Below are 18,775 nucleotides of genomic sequence, written 5' to 3'. Positions count from 1 at the left end.
TTTTCTGAATTATATAGTGTTGTATGCATTCAGGGAATCTGTTTTTTCACTCAACCCGGGGGTTCAGTGTATTTGGGCAGATTCCTGTGATTGCAGAATTGATTCCTCAAACTGGTAATTAAGCTCTTGTCCAAGTGAAAATACTCGTGTCATCCATTTGAAAACACACACGGCAACCTTTATCTAGAGGAAAAACTGGAGTCAACCCCTGGCTGCGTACGAGAAAACCAGGAATCCTAACTGCTAGACCATATGGGAACTGGCCAGCTTTAACTGGCCACAAGCTTGTGGGCCACTTTCCATAAATGTGGCCAGTGTGGGCGCAGGGTTTTGTAGTGGCCTGTTGCTTTTGGTGTGTGACTGTAACAATGTGATAATAATTTGGCAATACAAGAATCATCCGAAGGGACGGTTTACTGAAATATATAGTGTTGCATGCATTCAAGGGACATGTTTGTTGACTCACACATGGTTCAGTTTTTTGGCCAGAATCCTGTGATTGCTGAATTTATACCTCGAACTGGTAATTAAGGTCTTGTCCAGGTGAAAATACTTGTGTCATGCATCTGAAAACACACATGGCAACCGTTATCTAGAGGAAAAACTGCCTATCGTCGGTCTGTCAAGGTACAAAACTGACATGTTGTGAGGTTAATAATGAAAGTGAGACCAATTTTTAATCCGCAAAATTGCTGATTATTCGCTCGTTCAGTTTAATGCAGATTACAAATTATTCTCAATGTCCAGGTGGCAATTAGTGATAAGGCTTCAAAATGGCAAGCCTGTGACATCAAAACCACATGGCATTGCACCCTTCAAAGTAGTAAAGCGGTTACAGAGTAGCGATGAAATTGTTCATTCATAGAATCAACTGGCCCACCAGCCTGCATTTTGTGAGCAGATGGCAATACCAAAGCATGTCCGTGTCTCCCCTAGACATCGGAATGGGTGTGCAGAATGTGCCTTTTTTTGGAAAAAATAGAAGAATGCCTAGAGAGTTGCCTTTTCTTTTGGACTTTGGAGAAAAAAACACAACAACAAAATAAGCCGGAGAAAAACAAGCACAGAGCGAGCCAGCCAGGAGTCAAACCTAGAATCTTCTGATCCGTAGTCAGATGCGTTATCCATTGCGCCACTGGCCCACCAAAAGTAAAGACCCCCGATTGTTACAGACTTGTTGGTTTTCGATGTGACGGTGGCAAGCATTGATGTCTGCTCATTCTCACCTTGTTATCAGGAGAACAGACTACCAGCCCTCCAGCCCTCCAGCCCTCCAGCCCACGAGCCCTCCAGCCCACCATCCCTCCCTGGTGGTCTAGTGGTTAGGATTCGGCGCTCTCACCGCCGCGGCCCGGGTTCGATTCCCGGTCAGGGAAAGCTCTTTTGCCTTCCAATTGTGGACTGCGAATTCAAGCTCTGCTGACAGCTGTGAGAATGCCAGCTCCAAGCCAAAACATTGGTGGGAACATGAAAAAAACACCTCCTTCGAGCCGGAGTTGAACCAGCGACCTAAGGACGGCCAACACTCCAACCTACAGTCCTCCGCTCTACCAGCTGAGCTATCGAAGGGGCTAAGGGCTAGTCAGAACCTCGACATATCAGGGTTCTGTAGCTCTACTGCTGGCCAAAAAGTCACTTCTGGTGCAGGAAGATTTGCTGGATTTTTGAGGAGGGAAGCAAAAAGGAGCATGCATTCCCATACCGGGAGTTGAACCCGGGCCGCCTGGGTGAAAACCAGGAATCCTAACCGCTAGACCATATGGGATCTGGACACTTTAAACTGGCCATGGGCTTCTGGCGCACTTTCCATACATGTGGTCAGCGTGGGCGCAGGACCTTGTAGTGGCCTGTTGCTTTAGTTCTGTGACTGTAACAATGTGATAATAATTTGGCAAAACAAGAATTATCCAAAAGGACGGTTTTCTGAATTATATAGTGTTGTATGCATTCAGGGAATCTGTTTTTTCACTCAACCCGGGGGTTCAGTGTATTTGGGCAGATTCCTGTGATTGCAGAATTGATTCCTCAAACTGGTAATTAAGCTCTTGTCCAAGTGAAAATACTCGTGTCATCCATTTGAAAACACACACGGCAACCTTTATCTAGAGGAAAAACTGGAGTCAACCCCTGGCTGCGTACGAGAAAACCAGGAATCTTAACTGCTAGACCATATGGGAACTGGCCAGCTTTAACTGGCCACAAGCTTGTGGGCCACTTTCCATAAATGTGGCCAGTGTGGGCGCAGGGTTTTGTAGTGGCCTGTTGCTTTTGGTGTGTGACTGTAACAATGTGATAATAATTTGGCAATACAAGAATCATCCGAAGGGACGGTTTACTGAAATATATAGTGTTGCATGCATTCATGGGACATGTTTGTTGACTCACACATGGTTCAGGTTTTTGGCCAGAATCCTGTGATTGCTGAATTTATACCTCGAACTGGTAATTAAGGTCTTGTCCAGGTGAAAATACTTGTGTCATGCATCTGAAAACACACATGGCAACCGTTATCTAGAGGAAAAACTGCCTATCGTCGGTCTGTCAAGGTACAAAACTGACATGTTGTGAGGTTAATAATGAAAGTGAGACCAATTTTTAATATGCTGATTATTCGCTCGTTCAGTTTAATGCAGATTACAAATTATTCTCAATGTCCAGGTGGCAATTAGTGATAAGGCTTCAAAATGGCAAGCCTGTGACATCAAAACCACATGGCATTGCACCCTTCAAAGTAGTAAAGCGGTTACAGAGTAGCGATGAAATTGTTCATTCTAGAATCAACTGGCCCACCAGCCTGCATTTTGTGAGACGAATGGCAATACCAAAGCATGTCCGTGTCTCCCCTAGACATCGGAATGGGTGTGCAGAATGTGCCTTTTTTTGGAAAAAATAGAAGAATGCCTAGAGAGTTGCCTTTTCTTTTGGACTTTGGAGAAAAAAAAACACAACAACAAAATAAGCCGGAGAAAAACAAGCACAGAGCGAGCCAGCCAGGAGTCAAACCTAGAATCTTCTGATCCGTAGTCAGACGCGTTATCCATTGCGCCACTGGCCCACCAACAGTAAAGACCCCCGATTGTTACAGACTTGTTGGTTTTCGATGTGACGGTGGCAAGCATTGATGTCTGCTCATTCTCACCTTGTTATCAGGAGAACAGACTACCAGCCCTCCAGCCCTCCAGCCCTCCAGCCCACCAGCCCAGCAGCCCTCCAGCCCACCATCCCTCCCTGGTGGTCTAGTGGTTAGGATTCGGCGCTCTCACCGCCGCGGCCCGGGTTCGATTCCCGGTCAGGGAAAGCTCTTTTGCCTTCCAATTGTGGACTGCGAATTCAAGCTCTGCTGACAGCTGTGAGAAAGCCAGCTCCAAGCCAAAACATTGGTGGGAACATGAAAAAAACACCTCCTTCGAGCCGGAGTTGAACCAGCGACCTAAGGATGGCCAACACTCCAACCTACAGTCCTCCGCTCTACCAGCTGAGCTATCGAAGGGGCTAAGGGCTAGTCAGAACCTCGACATATCAGGGTTCTGTAGCTCTACTGCTGGCCAAAAAGTCACTTCTGGTGCAGGAAGATTTGCTGGATTTTTGAGGAGGGAAGCAAAAAGGAGCATGCATTCCCATACCGGGAGTTGAACCCGGGCCGCCTGGGTGAAAACCAGGAATCCTAACCGCTAGACCATATGGGATCTGGACACTTTAAACTGGCCATGGGCTTCTGGCGCACTTTCCATACATGTGGTCAGCGTGGGCGCAGGACCTTGTAGTGGCCTGTTGCTTTAGTTCTGTGACTGTAACAATGTGATAATAATTTGGCAAAACAAGAATTATCCAAAAGGACGGTTTTCTGAATTATATAGTGTTGTATGCATTCAGGGAATCTGTTTTTTCACTCAACCCGGGGGTTCAGTGTATTTGGGCAGATTCCTGTGATTGCAGAATTGATTCCTCAAACTGGTAATTAAGCTCTTGTCCAAGTGAAAATACTCGTGTCATCCATTTGAAAACACACACGGCAACCTTTATCTAGAGGAAAAACTGGAGTCAACCCCTGGCTGCGTACAAGAAAACCAGGAATCCTAACTGCTAGACCATATGGGAACTGGCCAGCTTTAACTGGCCACAAGCTTGTGGGCCACTTTCCATAAATGTGGCCAGTGTGGGCGCAGGGTTTTGTAGTGGCCTGTTGCTTTTGGTGTGTGACTGTAACAATGTGATAATAATTTGGCAATACAAGAATCATCCGAAGGGACGGTTTACTGAAATATATAGTGTTGCATGCATTCAAGGGACATGTTTGTTGACTCACACAAGGTTCAGTTTTTTGGCCAGAATCCTGTGATTGCTGAATTTATACCTCGAACTGGTAATTAAGGTCTTGTCCAGGTGAAAATACTTGTGTCATGCATCTGAAAACACACATGGCAACCGTTATCTAGAGGAAAAACTGCCTATCGTCGGTCTGTCAAGGTACAAAACTGACATGTTGTGAGGTTAATAATGAAAGTGAGACCAATTTTTAATATGCTGATTATTCGCTCGTTCAGTTTAATGCAGATTACAAATTATTCTCAATGTCCAGGTGGCAATTAGTGATAAGGCTTCAAAATGGCAAGCCTGTGACATCAAAACCACGTGGCATTGCACCCTTCAAAGTAGTAAAGCGGTTACAGAGTAGCGATGAAATTGTTCATTCTAGAATCAACTGGCCCACCAGCCTGCATTTTGTGAGACGAATGGCAATACCAAAGCATGTCCGTGTCTCCCCTAGACATCGGAATGGGTGTGCAGAATGTGCCTTTTTTTGGAAAAAATAGAAGAATGCCTAGAGAGTTGCCTTTTGTTTTGGACTTTGGAGAAAAAAAACACAACAACAAAATAAGCCGGAGAAAAACAAGCACAGAGCGAGCCAGCCAGGAGTCGAACCTAGAATCTTCTGATCCGTAGTCAGACGCATTATCCATTGCGCCACTGGCCCACCAAAAGTAAAGACCCCCGATTGTTACAGACTTGTTGGTTTTCGATGTGACGGTGGCAAGCATTGATGTCTGCTCATTCTCACCTTGTTATCAGGAGAACAGACTACCAGCCCTCCAGCCCTCCAGCCCACCAGCCCAGCAGCCCACGAGCCCTCCAGCCCTCCCTGGTGGTCTAGTGGTTAGGATTCGCCGCTCTCACCGCCGCGGCCCGGGTTCGATTCCCGGTCAGGGAAAGCTCTTTTGCCTTCCAATTGTGGACTGCGAATTCAAGCTCTGCTGACAGCTGTGAGAAAGCCAGCTCCAAGCCAAAACATTGGTGGGAACATGAAAAAAACACCTCCTTCGAGCCGGAGTTGAACCAGCGACCTAAGGATGGCCAACACTCCAACCTACAGTCCTCCGCTCTACCAGCTGAGCTATCGAAGGGGCTAAGGGCTAGTCAGAACCTCGACATATCAGGGTTCTGTAGCTCTACTGCTGGCCAAAAAGTCACTTCTGGTGCAGGAAGATTTGCTGGATTTTTGAGGAGGGAAGCAAAAAGGAGCATGCATTCCCATACCGGGAGTTGAACCCGGGCCGCCTGGGTGAAAACCAGGAATCCTAACCGCTAGACCATATGGGATTTGGACACTTTAAACTGGCCATGGGCTTCTGGCGCACTTTCCATACATGTGGTCAGCGTGGGCGAAGGACCTTGTAGTGGCCTGTTGCTTTAGTTCTGTGACTGTAACAATGTGATAATAATTTGGCAAAACAAGAATTATGCAAAAGGACGGTTTTCTGAATTATATAGTGTTGTATGCATTCAGGGAATCTGTTTTTTCACTCAACCCGGGGGTTCAGTGTATTTGGGCAGATTCCTGTGATTGCAGAATTGATTCCTCAAACTGGTAATTAAGCTCTTGTCCAAGTGAAAATACTCGTGTCATCCATTTGAAAACACACACGGCAACCTTTATCTAGAGGAAAAACTGGAGTCAACCCCTGGCTGTGTACAAGAAAACCAGGAATCCTAACTGCTAGACCATATGGGAACTGGCCAGCTTTAACTGGCCACAAGCTTGTGGGCCACTTTCCATAAATGTGGCCAGTGTGGGCGCAGGGTTTTGTAGTGGCCTGTTGCTTTTGGTGTGTGACTGTAACAATGTGATAATAATTTGGCAATACAAGAATCATCCGAAGGGACGGTTTACTGAAATATATAGTGTTGCATGCATTCAAGGGACATGTTTGTTGACTCACACATGGTTCAGTTTTTTGGCCAGAATCCTGTGATTGCTGAATTTATACCTCGAACTGGTAATTAAGGTCTTGTCCAGGTGAAAATACTTGTGTCATGCATCTGAAAACACACATGGCAACCGTTATCTAGAGGAAAAACTGCCTATCGTCGGTCTGTCAAGGTACAAAACTGACATGTTGTGAGGTTAATAATGAAAGTGAGACCAATTTTTAATATGCTAATTATTCGCTCGTTCAGTTTAATGCAGATTACAAATTATTCTCAATGTCCAGGTGGCAATTAGTGATAAGGCTTCAAAATGGCAAGCCTGTGACATCAAAACCACATGGCATTGCACCCTTCAAAGTAGTAAAGCGGTTACAGAGTAGCAATGAAATTGTTCATTCTAGAATCAACTGGCCCACCAGCCTGCATTTTGTGAGACGAATGGCAATACCAAAGCATGTCCGTGTCTCCCCTAGACATCGGAATGGGTGTGCAGAATGTGCCTTTTTTTGGAAAAAATAGAAGAATGCCTAGAGAGTTGCCTTTTCTTTTGGACTTTGGAGAAAAAAAACACAACAACAAAATAAGCCGGAGAAAAACAAGCACAGAGCGAGCCAGCCAGGAGTCGAACCTAGAATCTTCTGATCCGTAGTCAGATGCGTTATCCATTGCGCCACTGGCCCACCAAAAGTAAAGACCCCCGATTGTTACAGACTTGTTGGTTTTCGATGTGACGGTGGCAAGCATTGATGTCTGCTCATTCTCACCTTGTTATCAGGAGAACAGACTACCAGCCCTCCAGCCCTCCAGCCCACCAGCCCAGCAGCCCACGAGCCCTCCAGCCCTCCCTGGTGGTCTAGTGGTTAGGATTCGGCGCTCTCACCGCCGCGGCCCGGGTTCGATTCCCGGTCAGGGAAAGCTCTTTTGCCTTCCAATTGTGGACTGCGAATTCAAGCTCTGCTGACAGCTGTGAGAAAGCCAGCTCCAAGCCAAAACATTGGTGGGAACATGAAAAAAACACCTCCTTCGAGCCGGAGTTGAACCAGCGACCTAAGGATGGCCAACACTCCAACCTACAGTCCTCCACTCTACCAGCTGAGCTATCGAAGGGGCTAAGGGCTAGTCAGAACCTCGACATATCAGGGTTCTGTAGCTCTACTGCTGGCCAAAAAGTCACTTCTGGTGCAGGAAGATTTGCTGGATTTTTGAGGAGGGAAGCAAAAAGGAGCATGCATTCCCATACCGGGAGTTGAACCCGGGCCACCTGGGTGAAAACCAGGAATCCTAACCGCTAGACCATATGGGATTTGGACACTTTAAACTGGCCATGGGCTTCTGGCGCACTTTCCATACATGTGGTCAGCGTGGGCGCAGGACCTTGTAGTGGCCTGTTGCTTTAGTTCTGTGACTGTAACAATGTGATAATAATTTGGCAAAACAAGAATTATCCAAAAGGACGGTTTTCTGAATTATATAGTGTTGTATGCATTCAGGGAATCTGTTTTTTCACTCAACCCGGGGGTTCAGTGTATTTGGGCAGATTCCTGTGATTGCAGAATTGATTCCTCAAACTGGTAATTAAGCTCTTGTCCAAGTGAAAATACTCGTGTCATCCATTTGAAAACACACACGGCAACCTTTATCTAGAGGAAAAACTGGAGTCAACCCCTGGCTGCGTACGAGAAAACCAGGAATCCTAACTGCTAGACCATATGGGAACTGGCCAGCTTTAACTGGCCACAAGCTTGTGGGCCACTTTCCATAAATGTGGCCAGTGTGGGCGCAGGGTTTTGTAGTGGCCTGTTGCTTTTGGTGTGTGACTGTAACAATGTGATAATAATTTGGCAATACAAGAATCATCCGAAGGGACGGTTTACTGAAATATATAGTGTTGCATGCATTCAAGGGACATGTTTGTTGACTCACACATGGTTCAGTTTTTTGGCCAGAATCCTGTGATTGCTGAATTTATACCTCGAACTGGTAATTAAGGTCTTGTCCAGGTGAAAATACTTGTGTCATGCATCTGAAAACACACATGGCAACCGTTATCTAGAGGAAAAACTGCCTATCGTCGGTCTGTCAAGGTACAAAACTGACATGTTGTGAGGTTAATAATGAAAGTGAGACCAATTTTTAATCCGCAAAATTGCTGATTATTCGCTCGTTCAGTTTAATGCAGATTACAAATTATTCTCAATGTCCAGGTGGCAATTAGTGATAAGGCTTCAAAATGGCAAGCCTGTGACATCAAAACCACATGGCATTGCACCCTTCAAAGTAGTAAAGCGGTTACAGAGTAGCAATGAAATTGTTCATTCTAGAATCAACTGGCCCACCAGCCTGCATTTTGTGAGACGAATGGCAATACCAAAGCATGTCCGTGTCTCCCCTAGACATCGGAATGGGTGTGCAGAATGTGCCTTTTTTTGGAAAAAATAGAAGAATGCCTAGAGAGTTGCCTTTTCTTTTGGACTTTGGAGAAAAAAAACACAACAACAAAATAAGCCGGAGAAAAACAAGCACAGAGCGAGCCAGCCAGGAGTCGAACCTAGAATCTTCTGATCCGCAGTCAGATGCGTTATCCATTGCGCCACTGGCCCACCAAAAGTAAAGACCCCCGATTGTTACAGACTTGTTGGTTTTCGATGTGACGGTGGCAATCATTGATGTCGGCTCATTCTCACCTTGTTATCAGGAGAACAGACTACCAGCCCTCCAGCCCTCCAGCCCACCAGCCCAGCAGCCCACGAGCCCTCCAGCCCTCCCTGGTGGTCTAGTGGTTAGGATTCGGCGCTCTCACCGCCGCGGCCCGGGTTCGATTCCCGGTCAGGGAAAGCTCTTTTGCCTTCCAATTGTGGACTGCGAATTCAAGCTCTGCTGACAGCTGTGAGAAAGCCAGCTCCAAGCCAAAACATTGGTGGGAACATGAAAAAAACACCTCCTTCGAGCCGGAGTTGAACCAGCGACCTAAGGATGGCCAACACTCCAACCTACAGTCCTCCACTCTACCAGCTGAGCTATCGAAGGGGCTAAGGGCTAGTCAGAACCTCGACATATCAGGGTTCTGTAGCTCTACTGCTGGCCAAAAAGTCACTTCTGGTGCAGGAAGATTTGCTGGATTTTTGAGGAGGGAAGCAAAAAGGAGCATGCATTCCCATACCGGGAGTTGAACCCGGGCCGCCTGGGTGAAAACCAGGAATCCTAACCGCTAGACCATATGGGATTTGGACACTTTAAACTGGCCATGGGCTTCTGGCGCACTTTCCATACATGTGGTCAGCGTGGGCGCAGGACCTTGTAGTGGCCTGTTGCTTTAGTTCTGTGACTGTAACAATGTGATAATAATTTGGCAAAACAAGAATTATCCAAAAGGACGGTTTTCTGAATTATATAGTGTTGTATGCATTCAGGGAATCTGTTTTTTCACTCAACCCGGGGGTTCAGTGTATTTGGGCAGATTCCTGTGATTGCAGAATTGATTCCTCAAACTGGTAATTAAGCTCTTGTCCAAGTGAAAATACTCGTGTCATCCATTTGAAAACACACACGGCAACCTTTATCTAGAGGAAAAACTGGAGTCAACCCCTGGCTGCGTACGAGAAAACCAGGAATCCTAACTGCTAGACCATATGGGAACTGGCCAGCTTTAACTGGCCACAAGCTTGTGGGCCACTTTCCATAAATGTGGCCAGTGTGGGCACAGGGTTTTGTAGTGGCCTGTTGCTTTTGGTGTGTGACTGTAACAATGTGATAATAATTTGGCAATACAAGAATCATCCGAAGGGACGGTTTACTGAAATATATAGTGTTGCATGCATTCAAGGGACATGTTTGTTGACTCACACATGGTTCAGTTTTTTGGCCAGAATCCTGTGATTGCTGAATTTATACCTCGAACTGGTAATTAAGGTCTTGTCCAGGTGAAAATACTTGTGTCATGCATCTGAAAACACACATGGCAACCGTTATCTAGAGGAAAAACTGCCTATCGTCGGTCTGTCAAGGTACAAAACTGACATGTTGTGAGGTTAATAATGAAAGTGAGACCAATTTTTAATCCGCAAAATTGCTGATTATTCGCTCGTTCAGTTTAATGCAGATTACAAATTATTCTCAATGTCCAGGTGGCAATTAGTGATAAGGCTTCAAAATGGCAAGCCTGTGACATCAAAACCACATGGCATTGCACCCTTCAAAGTAGTAAAGCGGTTACAGAGTAGCGATGAAATTGTTCATTCATAGAATCAACTGGCCCACCAGCCTGCATTTTGTGAGCAGATGGCAATACCAAAGCATGTCCGTGTCTCCCCTAGACATCGGAATGGGTGTGCAGAATGTGCCTTTTTTTGGAAAAAATAGAAGAATGCCTAGAGAGTTGCCTTTTCTTTTGGACTTTGGAGAAAAAAACACAACAACAAAATAAGCCGGAGAAAAACAAGCACAGAGCGAGCCAGCCAGGAGTCGAACCTAGAATCTTCTGATCCGTAGTCAGATGCGTTATCCATTGCGCCACTGGCCCACCAAAAGTAAAGACCCCCGATTGTTACAGACTTGTTGGTTTTCGATGTGACGGTGGCAAGCATTGATGTCTGCTCATTCTCACCTTGTTATCAGGAGAACAGACTACCAGCCCTCCAGCCCTCCAGCCCACCAGCCCAGCAGCCCACGAGCCCTCCAGCCCACCATCCCTCCCTGGTGGTCTAGTGGTTAGGATTCGGCGCTCTCACCGCCGCGGCCCGGGTTCGATTCCCGGTCAGGGAAAGCTCTTTTGCCTTCCAATTGTGGACTGCGAATTCAAGCTCTGCTGACAACTGTGAGAATGCCAGCTCCAAGCCAAAACATTGGTGGGAACATGAAAAAAACACCTCCTTCGAGCCGGAGTTGAACCAGCGACCTAAGGATGGCCAACACTCCAACCTACAGTCCTTCGCTCTACCAGCTGAGCTATCGAAGGGGCTAAGGGCTAGTCAGAACCTCGACATATCAGTGTTCTGTAGCTCTACTGCTGGCCAAAAAGTCACTTCTGGTGCAGGAAGATTTGCTGGATTTTTGAGGAGGGAAGCAAAAAGGAGCATGCATTCCCATATCGGGAGTTGAACCCGGGCCGCCTGGGTGAAAACCAGGAATCCTAACCGCTAGACCATATGGGATCTGGACACTTAAAACTGGCCATGGGCTTCTGGCGCACTTTCCATACATGTGGTCAGCGTGGGCGCAGGACCTTGTAGTGGCCTGTTGCTTTAGTTCTGTGACTGTAACAATGTGATAATAATTTGGCAAAACAAGAATTATCCAAAAGGACGGTTTTCTGAATTATATAGTGTTGTATGCATTCAGGGAATCTGTTTTTTCACTCAACCCGGGGGTTCAGTGTATTTGGGCAGATTCCTGTGATTGCAGAATTGATTCCTCAAACTGGTAATTAAGCTCTTGTCCAAGTGAAAATACTCGTGTCATCCATTTGAAAACACACACGGCAACCTTTATCTAGAGGAAAAACTGGAGTCAACCCCTGGCTGCGTACGAGAAAACCAGGAATCCTAACTGCTAGACCATATGGGAACTGGCCAGCTTTAACTGGCCACAAGCTTGTGGGCCACTTTCCATAAATGTGGCCAGTGTGGGCGCAGGGTTTTGTAGTGGCCTGTTGCTTTTGGTGTGTGACTGTAACAATGTGATAATAATTTGGCAATACAAGAATCATCCGAAGGGACGGTTTACTGAAATATATAGTGTTGCATGCATTCATGGGACATGTTTGTTGACTCACACATGGTTCAGGTTTTTGGCCAGAATCCTGTGATTGCTGAATTTATACCTCGAACTGGTAATTAAGGTCTTGTCCAGGTGAAAATACTTGTGTCATGCATCTGAAAACACACATGGCAACCGTTATCTAGAGGAAAAACTGCCTATCGTCGGTCTGTCAAGGTACAAAACTGACATGTTGTGAGGTTAATAATGAAAGTGAGACCAATTTTTAATATGCTGATTATTCGCTCGTTCAGTTTAATGCAGATTACAAATTATTCTCAATGTCCAGGTGGCAATTAGTGATAAGGCTTCAAAATGGCAAGCCTGTGACATCAAAACCACATGGCATTGCACCCTTCAAAGTAGTAAAGCGGTTACAGAGTAGCGATGAAATTGTTCATTCTAGAATCAACTGGCCCACCAGCCTGCATTTTGTGAGACGAATGGCAATACCAAAGCATGTCCGTGTCTCCCCTAGACATCGGAATGGGTGTGCAGAATGTGCCTTTTTTTGGAAAAAATAGAAGAATGCCTAGAGAGTTGCCTTTTCTTTTGGACTTTGGAGAAAAAAAAACACAACAACAAAATAAGCCGGAGAAAAACAAGCACAGAGCGAGCCAGCCAGGAGTCAAACCTAGAATCTTCTGATCCGTAGTCAGACGCGTTATCCATTGCGCCACTGGCCCACCAACAGTAAAGACCCCCGATTGTTACAGACTTGTTGGTTTTCGATGTGACGGTGGCAAGCATTGATGTCTGCTCATTCTCACCTTGTTATCAGGAGAACAGACTACCAGCCCTCCAGCCCTCCAGCCCACCAGCCCAGCAGCCCACGAGCCCTCCAGCCCACCATCCCTCCCTGGTGGTCTAGTGGTTAGGATTCGGCGCTCTCACCGCCGCGGCCAGGGTTCGATTCCCGGTCAGGGAAAGCTCTTTTGCCTTCCAATTGTGGACTGCGAATTCAAGCTCTGCTGACAGCTGTGAGAAAGCCAGCTCCAAGCCAAAACATTGGTGGGAACATGAAAAAAACACCTCCTTCGAGCCGGAGTTGAACCAGCGACCTAAGGATGGCCAACACTCCAACCTACAGTCCTCCGCTCTACCAGCTGAGCTATCGAAGGGGCTAAGGGCTAGTCAGAACCTCGACATATCAGGGTTCTGTAGCTCTACTGCTGGCCAAAAAGTCACTTCTGGTGCAGGAAGATTTGCTGGATTTTTGAGGAGGGAAGCAAAAAGGAGCATGCATTCCCATACCGGGAGTTGAACCCGGGCCGCCTGGGTGAAAACCAGGAATCCTAACCGCTAGACCATATGGGATCTGGACACTTTAAACTGGCCATGGGCTTCTGGCGCACTTTCCATACATGTGGTCAGCGTGGGCGCAGGACCTTGTAGTGGCCTGTTGCTTTAGTTCTGTGACTGTAACAATGTGATAATAATTTGGCAAAACAAGAATTATCCAAAAGGACGGTTTTCTGAATTATATAGTGTTGTATGCATTCAGGGAATCTGTTTTTTCACTCAACCCGGGGGTTCAGTGTATTTGGGCAGATTCCTGTGATTGCAGAATTGATTCCTCAAACTGGTAATTAAGCTCTTGTCCAAGTGAAAATACTCGTGTCATCCATTTGAAAACACACACGGCAACCTTTATCTAGAGGAAAAACTGGAGTCAACCCCTGGCTGCGTACGAGAAAACCAGGAATCCTAACTGCTAGACCATATGGGAACTGGCCAGCTTTAACTGGCCACAAGCTTGTGGGCCACTTTCCATAAATGTGGCCAGTGTGGGCGCAGGGTTTTGTAGTGGCCTGTTGCTTTTGGTGTGTGACTGTAACAATGTGATAATAATTTGGCAATACAAGAATCATCCGAAGGGACGGTTTACTGAAATATATAGTGTTGCATGCATTCAAGGGACATGTTTGTTGACTCACACATGGTTCAGTTTTTTGGCCAGAATCCTGTGATTGCTGAATTTATACCTCGAACTGGTAATTAAGGTCTTGTCCAGGTGAAAATACTTGTGTCATGCATCTGAAAACACACATGGCAACCGTTATCTAGAGGAAAAACTGCCTATCGTCGGTCTGTCAAGGTACAAAACTGACATGTTGTGAGGTTAATAATGAAAGTGAGACCAATTTTTAATATGCTGATTATTCGCTCGTTCAGTTTAATGCAGATTACAAATTATTCTCAATGTCCAGGTGGCAATTAGTGATAAGGCTTCAAAATGGCAAGCCTGTGACATCAAAACCACATGGCATTGCACCCTTCAAAGTAGTAAAGCGGTTACAGAGTAGCAATGAAATTGTTCATTCTAGAATATCCATTGCGCCACTGGCCCACCAAAAGTAAAGACCCCCGATTGTTACAGACTTGTTGGTTTTCGATGTGACGGTGGCAAGCATTGATGTCTGCTCATTCTCACCTTGTTATCAGGAGAACAGACTACCAGCCCTCCAGCCCTCCAGCCCACCAGCCCAGCAGCCCACGAGCCCTCCAGCCCACCATCCCTCCCTGGTGGTCTAGTGGTTAGGATTCGGCGCTCTCACCGCCGCGGCCCGGGTTCGATTCCCGGTCAGGGAAAGCTCTTTTGCCTTCCAATTGTGGACTGCGAATTCAAGCTCTGCTGACAGCTGTGAGAAAGCCAGCTCCAAGCCAAAACATTGGTGGGAACATGAAAAAAACACCTCATTCGAGCTGGAGTTGAACCAGCGACCTAAGGATGGCCAACACTCCAACCTACAGTCCTCCGCTCTACCAGCTGAGCTATCGAAGGGGCTAAGGGCTAGTCAGAACCTCGACATATCAGGGTTCTGTAGCTCTACTGCTGGCCAAAAAGTCACTTCTGGTGCAGGAAGATTTGCTGGATTTTTGAGGAGGGAAGCAAAAAGGAGCATGCATTCCCATACCGGGAGTTGAACCCGGGCCGCCTGGGTGAAAACCAGGAATCCTAACCGCTAGACCATATGGGATCTGGACACTTTAAACTGGCCATGGGCTTCCATACTTTCCATACATGTGGTCAGCGTGGGCGCAGGACCTTGTAGTGGCCTGTTGCTTTAGTTCTGTGACTGTAACAATGTGATAATAATTTGGCAAAACAAGAATTATCCAAAAGGACGGTTTTCTGAATTATATAGTGTTGTATGCATTCAGGGAATCTGTTTTTTCACTCAACCCGGGGGTTCAGTGTATTTGGGCAGATTCCTGTGATTGCAGAATTGATTCCTCAAACTGGTAATTAAGCTCTTGTCCAAGTGAAAATACTTGTGTCATCCATTTGAAAACACACACGGCAACCTTTATCTAGAGGAAAAACTGGAGTCAACCCCTGGCTGCGTACGAGAAAACCAGGAATCCTAACTGCTAGACCATATGGGAACTGGCCAGCTTTAACTGGCCACAAGCTTGTGGGCCACTTTCCATAAATGTGGCCAGTGTGGGCGCAGGGTTTTGTAGTGGCCTGTTGCTTTTGGTGTGTGACTGTAACAATGTGATAATAATTTGGCAATACAAGAATCATCCGAAGGGACGGTTTACTGAAATATATAGTGTTGCATGCATTCAAGGGACATGTTTGTTGACTCACACATGGTTCAGTTTTTTGGCCAGAATCCTGTGATTGCTGAATTTATACCTCGAACTGGTAATTAAGGTCTTGTCCAGGTGAAAATACTTGTGTCATGCATCTGAAAACACACATGGCAACCGTTATCTAGAGGAAAAACTGCCTATCGTCGGTCTGTCAAGGTACAAAACTGACATGTTGTGAGGTTAATAATGAAAGTGAGACCAATTTTTAATATGCTGATTATTCGCTCGTTCAGTTTAATGCAGATTACAAATTATTCTCAATGTCCAGGTGGCAATTAGTGATAAGGCTTCAAAATGGCAAGCCTGTGACATCAAAACCACATGGCATTGCACCCTTCAAAGTAGTAAAGCGGTTACAGAGTAGCGATGAAATTGTTCATTCTAGAATCAACTGGCCCACCAGCCTGCATTTTGTGAGACGAATGGCAATACCAAAGCATGTCCGTGTCTCCCCTAGACATCGGAATGGGTGTGCAGAATGTGCCTTTTTTTGGAAAAAATAGAAGAATGCCTAGAGAGTTGCCTTTTCTTTTGGACTTTGGAGAAAAAAAACACAACAACAAAATAAGCCGGAGAAAAACAAGCACAGAGCGAGCCAGCCAGGAGTCGAACCTAGAATCTTCTGATCCGTAGTCAGACGCGTTATCCATTGCGCCACTGGCCCACCAAAAGTAAAGACCCCCGATTGTTACAGACTTGTTGGTTTTCGATGTGACGGTGGCAAGCATTGATGTCTGCTCATTCTCACCTTGTTATCAGGAGAACAGACTACCAGCCCTCCAGCCCTCCAGCCCTCCAGCCCACCAGCCCAGCAGCCCACGAGCCCTCCAGCCCACCATCCCTCCCTGGTGGTCTAGTGGTTAGGATTCGGCGCTCTCACCGCCGCGGCCCGGGTTCGATTCCCGGTCAGGGAAAGCTCTTTTGCCTTCCAATTGTGGACTGCGAATTCAAGCTCTGCTGACAGCTGTGAGAATGCCAGCTCCAAGCCAAAACATTGGTGGGAACATGAAAAAAACACCTCCTTCGAGCCGGAGTTGAACCAGCGACCTAAGGATGGCCAACACTCCAACCTACAGTCCTCCGCTCTACCAGCTGAGCTATCGAAGGGGCTAAGGGCTAGTCAGAACCTCGACATATCAGGGTTCTGTAGCTCTACTGCTGGCCAAAAAGTCACTTCTGGTGCAGGAAGATTTGCTGGATTTTTGAGGAGGGAAGCAAAAAGGAGCATGCATTCCCATACCGGGAGTTGAACCCGGGCCGCCTGGGTGAAAACCAGGAATCCTAACCGCTAGACCATATGGGATCTGGACACTTTAAACTGGCCATGGGCTTCTGGCGCACTTTCCATACATGTGGTCAGCGTGGGCGCAGGACCTTGTAGTGGCCTGTTGCTTTAGTTCTGTGACTGTAACAATGTGATAATAATTTGGCAAAACAAGAATTATCCAAAAGGACGGTTTTCTGAATTATATAGTGTTGTATGCATTCAGGGAATCTGTTTTTTCACTCAACCGGGGGGTTCAGTGTATTTGGGCAGATTCCTGTGATTGCAGAATTGATTCCTCAAACTGGTAATTAAGCTCTTGTCCAAGTGAAAATACTCGTGTCATCCATTTGAAAACACACACGGCAACCTTTATCTAGAGGAAAAACTGGAGTCAACCCCTGGCTGCGTACGAGAAAACCAGGAATCCTAACTGCTAGACCATATGGGAACTGGCCAGCTTTAACTGGCCACAAGCTTGTGGGCCACTTTCCATAAATGTGGCCAGTGTGGGCGCAGGGTTTTGTAGTGGCCTGTTGCTTTTGGTGTGTGACTGTAACAATGTGATAATAATTTGGCAATACAAGAATCATCCGAAGGGACGGTTTACTGAAATATATAGTGTTGCATGCATTCAAGGGACATGTTTGTTGACTCACACAAGGTTCAGTTTTTTGGCCAGAATCCTGTGATTGCTGAATTTATACCTCGAACTGGTAATTAAGGTCTTGTCCAGGTGAAAATACTTGTGTCATGCATCTGAAAACACACATGGCAACCGTTATCTAGAGGAAAAACTGCCTATCGTCGGTCTGTCAAGGTACAAAACTGACATGTTGTGAGGTTAATAATGAAAGTGAGACCAATTTTTAATATGCTGATTATTCGCTCGTTCAGTTTAATGCAGATTACAAATTATTCTCAATGTCCAGGTGGCAATTAGTGATAAGGCTTCAAAATGGCAAGCCTGTGACATCAAAACCACATGGCATTGCACCCTTCAAAGTAGTAAAGCGGTTACAGAGTAGCAATGAAATTGTTCATTCTAGAATCAACTGGCCCACCAGCCTGCATTTTGTGAGACGAATGGCAATACCAAAGCATGTCCGTGTCTCCCCTAGACATCGGAATGGGTGTGCAGAATGTGCCTTTTTTTGGAAAAAATAGAAGAATGCCTAGAGAGTTGCCTTTTGTTTTGGACTTTGGAGAAAAAAAACACAACAACAAAATAAGCCGGAGAAAAACAAGCACAGAGCGAGCCAGCCAGGAGTCGAACCTAGAATCTTCTGATCCGTAGTCAGACGCGTTATCCATTGCGCCACTGGCCCACCAAAAGTAAAGACCCCCGATTGTTACAGACTTGTTGGTTTTCGATGTGACGGTGGCAAGCATTGATGTCTGCTCATTCTCACCTTGTTATCAGGAGAACAGACTACCAGCCCTCCAGCCCTCCAGCCCTCCAGCCCACCAGCCCACGAGCCCTCCAGCCCACCATCCCTCCCTGGTGGTCTAGTGGTTAGGATTCGGCGCTCTCACCGCCGCGGCCCGGGTTCGATTCCCGGTCAGGGAAAGCTCTTTTGCCTTCCAATTGTGGACTGCGAATTCAAGCTCTGCTGACAGCTGTGAGAAAGCCAGCTCCAAGCCAAAACATTGGTGGGAACATGAAAAAAACACCTCATTCGAGCTGGAGTTGAACCAGCGACCTAAGGATGGCCAACACTCCAACCTACAGTCCTCCGCTCTACCAGCTGAGCTATCGAAGGGGCTAAGGGCTAGTCAGAACCTCGACATATCAGGGTTCTGTAGCTCTACTGCTGGCCAAAAAGTCACTTCTGGTGCAGGAAGATTTGCTGGATTTTTGAGGAGGGAAGCAAAAAGGAGCATGCATTCCCATACCGGGAGTTGAACCCGGGCCGCCTGGGTGAAAACCAGGAATCCTACCCGCTA

General features: G+C 46.5%; 10 non-coding genes across 10 annotated transcripts; 8 read left to right on the top strand and 2 right to left on the bottom strand.

The window, feature by feature from the left end:
• The first annotated feature begins 1,304 nt into the window (after window positions 1–1,304).
• Window positions 1,305–1,376, top strand: trnae-cuc (transfer RNA glutamic acid (anticodon CUC)). Its single transcript has one exon. It is a non-coding gene; the product is annotated as a tRNA-Glu (tRNA).
• Window positions 1,377–3,225: 1,849 nt separating this feature from the next.
• trnae-cuc (transfer RNA glutamic acid (anticodon CUC)) lies at window positions 3,226–3,297 on the top strand. Its single transcript has one exon. It is a non-coding gene; the product is annotated as a tRNA-Glu (tRNA).
• A 3,752-nt stretch (window positions 3,298–7,049) lies between these two features.
• trnae-cuc (transfer RNA glutamic acid (anticodon CUC)) lies at window positions 7,050–7,121 on the top strand. The gene has a single exon. It is a non-coding gene; the product is annotated as a tRNA-Glu (tRNA).
• A 317-nt stretch (window positions 7,122–7,438) lies between these two features.
• trnae-uuc (transfer RNA glutamic acid (anticodon UUC)) lies at window positions 7,439–7,510 on the bottom strand. Its single transcript has one exon. It is a non-coding gene; the product is annotated as a tRNA-Glu (tRNA).
• Window positions 7,511–8,734: 1,224 nt separating this feature from the next.
• Window positions 8,735–8,807, bottom strand: trnar-gcg (transfer RNA arginine (anticodon GCG)). Its single transcript has one exon. It is a non-coding gene; the product is annotated as a tRNA-Arg (tRNA).
• A 162-nt stretch (window positions 8,808–8,969) lies between these two features.
• trnae-cuc (transfer RNA glutamic acid (anticodon CUC)) lies at window positions 8,970–9,041 on the top strand. Its single transcript has one exon. It is a non-coding gene; the product is annotated as a tRNA-Glu (tRNA).
• Window positions 9,042–10,896: 1,855 nt separating this feature from the next.
• Window positions 10,897–10,968, top strand: trnae-cuc (transfer RNA glutamic acid (anticodon CUC)). Its single transcript has one exon. It is a non-coding gene; the product is annotated as a tRNA-Glu (tRNA).
• Window positions 10,969–14,481: 3,513 nt separating this feature from the next.
• Window positions 14,482–14,553, top strand: trnae-cuc (transfer RNA glutamic acid (anticodon CUC)). Its single transcript has one exon. It is a non-coding gene; the product is annotated as a tRNA-Glu (tRNA).
• A 1,853-nt stretch (window positions 14,554–16,406) lies between these two features.
• Window positions 16,407–16,478, top strand: trnae-cuc (transfer RNA glutamic acid (anticodon CUC)). Its single transcript has one exon. It is a non-coding gene; the product is annotated as a tRNA-Glu (tRNA).
• A 1,848-nt stretch (window positions 16,479–18,326) lies between these two features.
• trnae-cuc (transfer RNA glutamic acid (anticodon CUC)) lies at window positions 18,327–18,398 on the top strand. Its single transcript has one exon. It is a non-coding gene; the product is annotated as a tRNA-Glu (tRNA).
• Window positions 18,399–18,775: the final 377 nt, after the last annotated feature.

The sequence above is a fragment of the Carassius gibelio genome, chromosome A11, assembly GCF_023724105.1.
Source record: "Carassius gibelio isolate Cgi1373 ecotype wild population from Czech Republic chromosome A11, carGib1.2-hapl.c, whole genome shotgun sequence".
Classification (NCBI taxonomy): Eukaryota; Metazoa; Chordata; class Actinopteri; order Cypriniformes; family Cyprinidae; genus Carassius; species Carassius gibelio.
This window is presented reverse-complemented; position numbering and strand designations above follow the sequence as displayed.